Consider the following 9,557-nt stretch of genomic DNA (forward strand, 5'->3'; position numbering starts at 1 on the left):
TCTCTTGGCAATTCCACAGTTTCAACTCCATTATTAACATTCAGCCTATAATATCTATGACAAAATTAGAACAAAATTTTACCACTTTCAGAATGAATAAAATATATATTTAGTTTTAACTGGAGGAAATATCATAACTCCATAAAAAACTCTGATGTTACATAGGTATGACAAAACTCGGTACATTTTATATGTTTATACATTTAAATCTTATGAAATATATTGTCATCATCACAATCTTTTAATCAGACATTTGTACATTTTACCAGAGTATTTGGCACATAGTGTGTGTTTGGAAATTATTTCTGAAATGATCACCTTGTACGGCAAACATGTACTGATAAAAAATTTTAAAAAGGAAAAAATGAATGAATACAGACTATGAATACTTTCTGACAAAAATTTCATGATATGCAACACCATTATTTCATTTGAGCCTTGTAATAAAACAATTAGTTGTGTATAATAATGGTTAACACCAAATCTACTTTAAAAATAAAGAGTAACCCACAGGGATTAATTAGTTTATCTAAATTCACACACACACCTGTTATGTGGTAGGAATGCCTTTCAAATCTGTCTTCTGATACCAAGTCCTGAAGTTATTACTTGAAAATTTAAATTTTTATGCAGTGGAAAGACTGAAAATTCCTTAACATCTTAAATGGCAATCATGATATTTCTTTTTTATTTATTTATTTATTTATTTATTTATTTATTTATTTTTTCAACAAATAATACACTGCATATATTCTTCTTAGTGGTTAATTGCTGTACAAGATGCGGACTTGTGATCCTATTTACAAACACCATTAGAACAAATCATTCTATTCATTAACAGAATGTAACTATATATCTATCCCAGCCACTTTGAATACACAGATACAAAATGGACATTCATGGGTATACCCCATTTTTTCTAAGTTCCATTATTGACTATTATAGGTGTGTAAACTCAGCAAAATATTCTAAAAGAGTCCAGTAGCCCATAATAGCATTGGGTCTTCTGTTTAACTGGCAATGTCAGAAATTATTGACCTGAGTCCCCCACAGCTCAACTTAACAGCATGGCTTTCTTATAATTTCGTCTTCATACTTTTCTGCTGGATGGTTAAGACCAAGGTAAAGCAGGACCTATGCAACAAGAGTTGTAGCTTTTTGGTCTGATAAGGTCAGTGAAATGCCCTCAGGATTTGTCCTGAGATCCTGTACCTCAGATTGTAGAACCTTTATCAGTGCAGCCATGTGGATGAGTCACGGCCAATGCTTGGCCAATGTGCTCTCTGTGAAAGCCTGAGAGAGTATCTTCTCCCCATGTGACTCTCCTTAGGCCCACTCTATGTCATCGATCACTTTCCTCTTTGGCCCCATAATCTTCTTGATCAGAAAATTTGGGACACTACCGAGGTACATGACGTTACAGTACAAGTTCTCATATGTCCTGAGTCTTAATTGACCTTAGAAGGCTAGGGCCAAAATGTTGGCTTTCCTTGTAGCCCTCCTTTTTCTCTAATTTTGGTCTGCAAACTTAGGTTGTTAACCATCCAGAAGAAAAGCTTATTGTTATTATCAAACGATTTGGGCTATCAATCTTAACCTCACTATCTCACTGCATTTCAAACATCTTAGGCATAATAAGGAACAGGTATTTTTCATCAAGTATTGATATGTTGAACTTTAAGTCCCTACAGAATATGATAAAAAACATTTAAAAATTAGATCATATTTTAAAAAAATAGGATAAAGAATTCTATGCTTCTCATGTTTGCACATAAGTCCAAAAATCTCACCATATACAACCTTGAAGCAGGACAGTCCCACAATATTCCTTTTCCTGTTTCTTGCTTTCCTTCACCACCGCCTTTTTCTTGAACGTCCATCTACCCGAGAGACATCTTAGCAGTAAATGGCATGTCATGACATGCCGCCCATATTCAGAATACCACAATGACAGGCACTCCCATCATGAAACAACTGTTACAAATTACCAAATGCAGTGCAGTAGCTTAGTTCCCAGAATCATGATATTTCTAAAATACAAAAATGAAAGTGTCCTACTTTTTAAAAAATATCATAGGATCATTAATCTCAATAGATGCAAACACCATTAAAGTCAATTTACAATCACAATATAATTAAATTGTAACAGTACTAAAATGAGAAGTGAGCACAGAGTATGTGGAAAAAATAACCATGCTATTGATGAACTGTCATCACCTTTCGAATGAATGAGTGAATAATTATCATAGAACAGAGGAAAAAATAAACCATTGTTAAGCAATGATACTCCTTGGGGGCTAATTATTTGTCTTTATTCTTACAGCACTACTTTACAGATAACATTGACTTCTATTTTCACTTTTATACCTGAAGTTGATCCATACATTTTTAAAAGAACATGCTTTTAATTCTAGTTTTTAAAAGTTTTGAAAAGAGTACAAAATAGTATTAAGACAGAAAAACTACAAGTGATATAGAATTTCACTAAACAAGATAATATGAATTTCACAGTACTCGTTGTAATGCAGTGTTGTCTTCAAATTAGTTGTTCACATTACCAGATAAATGGATGCAAAATAGAAAGAAGAAAAAGAAAAAAATATATAAGAAATTAAAAAGAGAAAGGGACAATCAATTGAAAAAAGGAGACAAAACAAATTAAGCATTAACTGCTCCTTTCCTTTGGCTAGAAGACATCCACAGTACAGTTTTCTGAAACATGAAACATCCTGCTTACATACATAGATATATCTCTTTCCCCAACTTCCTCTCTTGTCCTTCTCAATTCAGTATTTCCTTCCTTTTGAACAGGTTCATTCCCTTTCCCCACTATCTATTGTACCCTTCAGATTTTATTTTCTCTTTCAGATTCTCACACTAAGGAGAAAATACAATGTTTGCACATGTGGGTCTGATTTATTTCACTTGAGAGTATGGTCTTTAGTTGCCTCCATTTACCAATAAAAGCCTCAAATTTATCCTGTTTTATAGCTGAATAATGCTCCATTCTGTAAAAATATCACATCTTCTTTATCCATTCCCCAGTTAATGGGCATTTGGGTTCCTTCCGAGATTTAGCTATGACAAATTGTACTTCTATAAACAAGTATGTGCATATATAGCTGTGGTATGATGTTTTTAGTTCTTCTAGAAAAATGCCTAGGAGGGAAAAGCTGGCTTGAATGGGATCTCCAATCCTAGATCTCTAAGGAATCTCCACACTGATTTCCATAATGATTGTACCAGTCTGCACTCCCACCAAATAAGGAAGAGTTCCTTTTTCTCCATAACATCTCCAGCATTTGATATCAGCTGACTTAGATGGTATGCATTTTTCTGGGGTGAGATGAAATATCAATGTTGTTTTAATTTGCATTTCTTTTTGTTTTTCTTCTCTCAGTGTATTTGGTGCAGGGTCTCACTACACAGCTCTGACTAATAGTGACCCTCCTGTTTTCAGCCTCCCCAGAGCTGGGATTAAGGTGTGTGCCACTACTCCTAGTCTCGGTGGCCATCTTAGCATGCCCAGGGGCAGGGGCTGTGCAGCATGTGGTGCCAGGAATCAAATCCCTGTCCCTGCACTTGCCTAAGCAGGTGCTTAGTCTGCTGAGCTATCTCACTGGCATTTCTGCATTTCTTGAATGATCAGTGATGCTGGACATTTTTTTCACATATTTAATTGCCATCTGAATTTGTTCATCTCAAAAGTGTATATTCATCTCAGATGCCCAATTTTAGATTGGGTCTATGAATTTGGGGGGACTGATTTTTTAAAAACTTATCTCTATGTGTTCTATTTGAAGGCCTTTGTCAGAGAGACGTTGGCTATAATTTTTTTCTGAATTTGTAAAGTTTTTAAAAATTCTGTTGGATATTTCTTTTGAAGTAAAAAACTTTTTTAAAAGATGAGACCCCAATTGTTGACTCTTTGAGGTATTTCCTAAGCAGTTTGATTTTTGTTCCTGAAGTCTTTGTCTACCCCTATGTCTTTAAGATTTCTACCTACATTTTCCTCCAAGAGATAAACTGTTTTAATGTTTAATTCTTTGATCCATTTCGACTATATCTTAGTGCATGGTGAGATACATGGATCTAATTTTAGCCTTCAGCATGTGGAAAGCCAGTTTTTCCAGAACCATTTATTAAAGAGGCTTTCTTTAAGGGAACATGTTTGATTCCTTTATCAAAGATAATGTGGCTGAGTATGTTTGTAGTTGAATATCCATTTTCTAATCTGTTCCATTGATCCTTAGGTCTGCCTCTATGCTGGTACCATGCTGATTTTGTCACAGTAGCTTGATGGTACAGTTTCAGGTCAAGGATTGTGAGACCTCCTGCCTTTCCTTTGTTGCCCAGGATTGTTTTTTATATTCTGGGTCTCTTCTTGTTCCAGGTGAATTTTAGGAATGTTTTCTCTAGCTCTATGGATTATACTAATGGTATTTTAATCAGGATTGCATTGAATCTGTATAACAATTTTGGGAGTATGGCCATTTTCACAATGTTGGTTCTTCCTATCCAGGAGCAAGGAATATCTTTCAATTTTCTCAAATCTTCTTTAATCTCTTTTCTCAGAGTACCATAATTTTCACTGTATAAATCTTTTTCTTCCTTTGTGAGATTGATTCCTAAATATTTCATTTTGGGGGATGTTATTGTGAAAGGCATGCTTTCCTTAGTTTCTCTCTCAGTATATTTGTTGTTTGTGTACAAAAAATACTACTGATATTTGGGTGTTGACTTTGTATCCTGCTACGTTGCTGAATTTAATGATTAAATCTACAAGACTCTTGGTAGAGGTTTTGGAGTCCTCTATGTAGAGTATCATGTCATCTGCAAATAATGATAATTTCACTTCTTTTCCAATCCTTATTCCATTTATTTGTCTCTCTTGTCTAATTGCTTTGGCTAATGCTTTCAGAACTTTATTGGACAGGAGTGGAGGAGACAGTGGACATCTTTGGCTTGTTCCTGATTTTAAAGGGAAGGCTTCAGTTTTTGCCCATTTAGTACTTTATTGGCTGTTAGTTTCTCATAGATGACTCTTATTAGATTGAGAAATATACCATCTGTAGGTTTTCTTTTTTTTTGTGTGTGTGGTACCAGGGATCAAATTCAGGACCTTGTACTTGCCAGTCAAGTACTTATTCCCTGAGCTATCTCCTCAACCCCTCTGTAGAGTTTTTATCATCAATGAGTGCTTGACTTTTCAAAAGTTTTTTCTCCATCTATTAAGATGATCATGAGGTTTTTCTTCTTGCCTCTATTGATGTGGTGTATTACATTTATAGATTTGTATGTGTTGAACCATTCCTGCATTCCTGGAATTAATCCCACTTCATCCTGATGTATAATCTTCTTGACAATTTGCTGCAGTCTCTTTGATAGTATTTTATTGAGGATTTTTGGATCTATGTTCACTGGGGAGGTTGACTTGTAGTTCTCTTTTTAGTTAGATCTTTCTCTGGTTTTGTTATCAGGGTAATACTTGTCTCAAGAATGAGTTTTGAAAAATTGCCTTCCTTTCAATTTCATTGAAGAGACTGAGAAAAGTTGGCATTAAATCTTCTCTAAACTTTTCATAGAATTCAGGTGTGAATTCATTGGGACCTGGGCTTTTCTTTGTTGGTATTTTTTATTATATTTTAAATTTCTTTTCTTATTATTGGGTTATTCAGAGTTTGTGTAACTTCTTCACTCCACTTTGGAATTTCAAATATATCTAGAAAACTGTCCATTTCCTCTGTGTTTTCCATCCTGTGAGAGTAAAGATATTGGAAGTAGGTGTTGGTGATCTTCTGAATTTCTCTAGCATCTGTAGTGGTTTCTCCCTTTTTATACCTTATTGCATGAGTGTGGGTTTTTTATTTTCTTTTTTGGATAAGATTGGCTAGGGGATTTATCAATTTTATTTATTTTTTCAAAGAACCAATGCTTTGTTCAATCCCCGGTTCTGGAAAAAAAAAAAGAACCAATGCTTTGATTCATTTATTCTTTGCATAGTTTTCTTCATCTCCATTGCATTAATTTCTGCTCTAATCATTATAATTCCTTGCCTTTTTTGAGCTTTGGGCTTTCCTTGACCTTCTTTTTCTAGGCATGCTATTCATGCCTGTGAAGCAATAATTGACAGATATTTCAGACTTTGGCAGTCATGAGAGCTGTAAAGAAACCCAGACTTATCTTGGGAGCCTCACGTTACTGGAGCCCTTTTTTTTCTCCACATTAAATTCTAGTTCTCTCTGTGTCATGTTTTGAAAAGATGTTCCCATTTCCAAAATGTGTTCTTGTAACTTTGTCAAAGATGGATTGACTATATATATATATATATATATATATATATATATATATATATATTTCTGATTTCACAGTACTCTCCTCATTACTATCGTATATTAGTTCCATGCCATTTTGGTTATCACTGTATTATTTAGAAGTCAGATATTATAATGCCTCTGCCTTTTTTCTTTTTGGCTTAAGATTGCTTCAGTTTGAAGATCTTTTATTTCCATGCAAATTTTAGGAGTGATTTTTCTATTTCTATGAAGAATTTTTGACATTTTAATAGAGATTGCATTTAATCAGTAGAGTACTTTAAGTAGTATGAACATGTTAACAGCATGCTTCCCATCTGTGACCATGAATTTGTTACACTTTTTGTAGTCATTCAATTTCTTGGGAATGCCTTGTGATTTTCATCATAGAAATCATTCATTTCTTTGATTGAATTTATTCATAAGTATTTTATTTTTGTAGAAGTTATAAATGAGATTTTCCTAATTTCTCTTTCACTATTTTAATTATTTGTATATTTAAAAGCTACTGATTTTTTAAATCTTGACTTTTGTACTCTGCAATCTCATTGAATTCATTTAGCAGCTTTGGTCATTTCTGGTGGGGTCGTTAAAAAATGTCATCTGCAAGCAAGGACAACTTAACCTCCTCTTTTTCTGTGTAGATGGTCTTTCCTCTCTTTTGTATTATTTCCTGAAGACTTCTAATACTATGGTATATTAGATTTCTCTGAGGAACAGAATTAATAAAAATATATGCACAGTGATACAAGAGGACAATTAGGTGGCTTGCAGAATCAGAAGTGTTGAGAGTTCACAGTAGTGTTCATTCTTTGGAGACCTGGAGGATCCAGAAACTGCTTAGCTCAAGAGGATGGAGATCGTAGAAAAAGGTCATAAATGCAGCAGCAGTCCAAGGTTAAAGGTAAGAAGCTCACAAGAAGTCCTTAATGAAGGGACCAGGGAGATGGCTCAGTGGAATAAGTGCTTCCCTGGCAAGTGCAAGGGCCTGAGTTCAATCCCCGGTTCTGCCAAAACAAAAAAACAAAGCTGGAAGACTGAAAAGCCAGAGACTTGGCATTTGATGACCAAGGAAGCAGCAATAAAGGATACCCCAACTCAAGACTCGATAATGGGCACACTTGCTACTTCTTTCCAACTTCTATTCTGTCCAGCTGTGAGCCCGTTGGTTGGTGCCACCTACAACTGTGGAAAGTCATCTCCTGAACTTGCTGGTCTACATGTCAGTTTTCCAGGCACACTCAAAACTGTGCTTTCCTGATCTCCTAGGTGTTTCTTGCTCCAGTCACACTGACATATCACAGTTATTGTTCACAAAAATACTGAATTGGGTGGAGAAATTAGACATCTTTTATATGTCCCTGATTATAGAGGAGATGATTTTAGCTTTTTTCCTTTAAGTATGATATAGACTTGGGATTTGTCAAACACAGATGTTATTATAGTGAGTATATTCCTTTTATACTTATATTTTGAGGGTTTCTAGAAAGAAGAATGCTGAATTTTATCAAGTACTTTTTTAACATCCATTTATGTGATCATATGGTTTCTATTCCTCATTATGTTGTTTTGTTTGGATTGAGACATGGTCTCATTATGCAGTTCAGTCTGACCTTAAACTCATTTGTATAGCCCAGGGTTGGCCCTGAAATCACAGCATCCTTCTGACTCAGCCTCCTGAGTGCTGGACTAACAGGTATGCACTGCCACACCTGGCTATCATTCATTATCTTAAATAATGTTTTTAAATATTGAGCTATCCTTGCATACCTACATAATTAATTGTTGATTGTGGTATATAATTTTTTATGTGTTACCATGTTTGATTTGCTGTATTTTGTTCATCAGGGATATTGGCTAATAGTTTCATTTTAATGCCTTTTTTCTGGTTTTGTTTTTGGGGCAATGCTGGTTTCATAGAACGAGTTTGGAAGTGTTCCTACCTTTTCAATACTTTTAAATAGTTTGACAATAATTTGGATTATTTCTCTAAAATTTTGATAAAATTCAGTAGTGATTTCATCAGGTTCTGGGCTTTTTTTCCCCTTTTAAAATTTAAAGATAATTTTAAAAATTTAAAATGATCAGAATTTCAAAACAAGATGACAGGAAATTAACAATGGTTGTTCTATTGCATATTGTTATCTTCAAGGTTGTTGCTCCTATTAGGCATATAAGATTTATCAAACAATATAAACAGTAACTGTTCTTTTTGATGAACAAATAGAAATTAGTAGTACAATTATCTTCACTATCTTGTATATTTTTATCTGTCATCTATATCTATCATCTATTATCTATCTATCTACCTATCATCTATCTATTCCTTCCTTCTTTTCTTATTTTTCCCATCCAAGTTCTTTCATTTTGAACAGTTTCTTCCCCTTTCACAGTATCTTTTGCATCTTCTGTATCTTACTTACTCTTTTAGTTTCTTACACTAGGGAAACAATATGATTTCTACACATGTGAGTCTGACTCATTTCACTTATGAGTATGATCTCTAGTTGCATCCATTTACTTATAAAAACCTCAAGTTTATCTTTTTATAGCACAGTAATACTCTATTGTATAAAAATGTCACATCTTTTGTATTCATTCCTCGGTTAATGGGCATTTGAGTTGTTTCCAAGATTAAGCAATTACAAACTTGCTTCCATAAACATGAGTGCACATATATTGGTGTGGCATGATGTCCTTAATCCTCTGGGGATAATATAAAGAAAAGGAATAGCTTATTTAACTGGGAATACCAATCCAACTTTTTGAGGAATTGCCACACTGATCTGAACAGTGATTTTACCAACAGTAGATAAAGGTGAATTTTTTTTTCCACATATCTGTGCCAGCATTTCTTCTTGGTCAGTTTTCTGGTTATAGCCATTCTTCCTGGGATGAGATGGAAACTCTGTCCTTTTTACTTGCATTTCTCAAATGACCAATGATGTTGAACATTTTTCATATATTTATTTTTCATTTGTACTTCTTCATCTAAGAAGTGTGTATTCATCTCAGATGCCCATTTCTGGAAGTGATCTTTCACTTTGGGGGGTCTGATAGTTTTAGTTGTTTGTATGTTCCATCCCATGTTTGTCTGAGGAATAGTTGGCTAAACTTGTTCCCAGTTTGTGGGTTTTCTTTTCACTCTGTTTGTGATTTCTTTTCATGTGCAAAAGCTTTTTAATAATGTGAGAAGTTGGTTGTTGATTTTTTGAATTATTTTCCATGCAGATTGTTTCATGA

The sequence above is a fragment of the Octodon degus genome, unplaced genomic scaffold (assembly GCF_000260255.1).
Source record: "Octodon degus isolate 3935 unplaced genomic scaffold, OctDeg1.0 scaffold00015, whole genome shotgun sequence".
NCBI lineage: Eukaryota > Metazoa > Chordata > Mammalia > Rodentia > Octodontidae > Octodon > Octodon degus.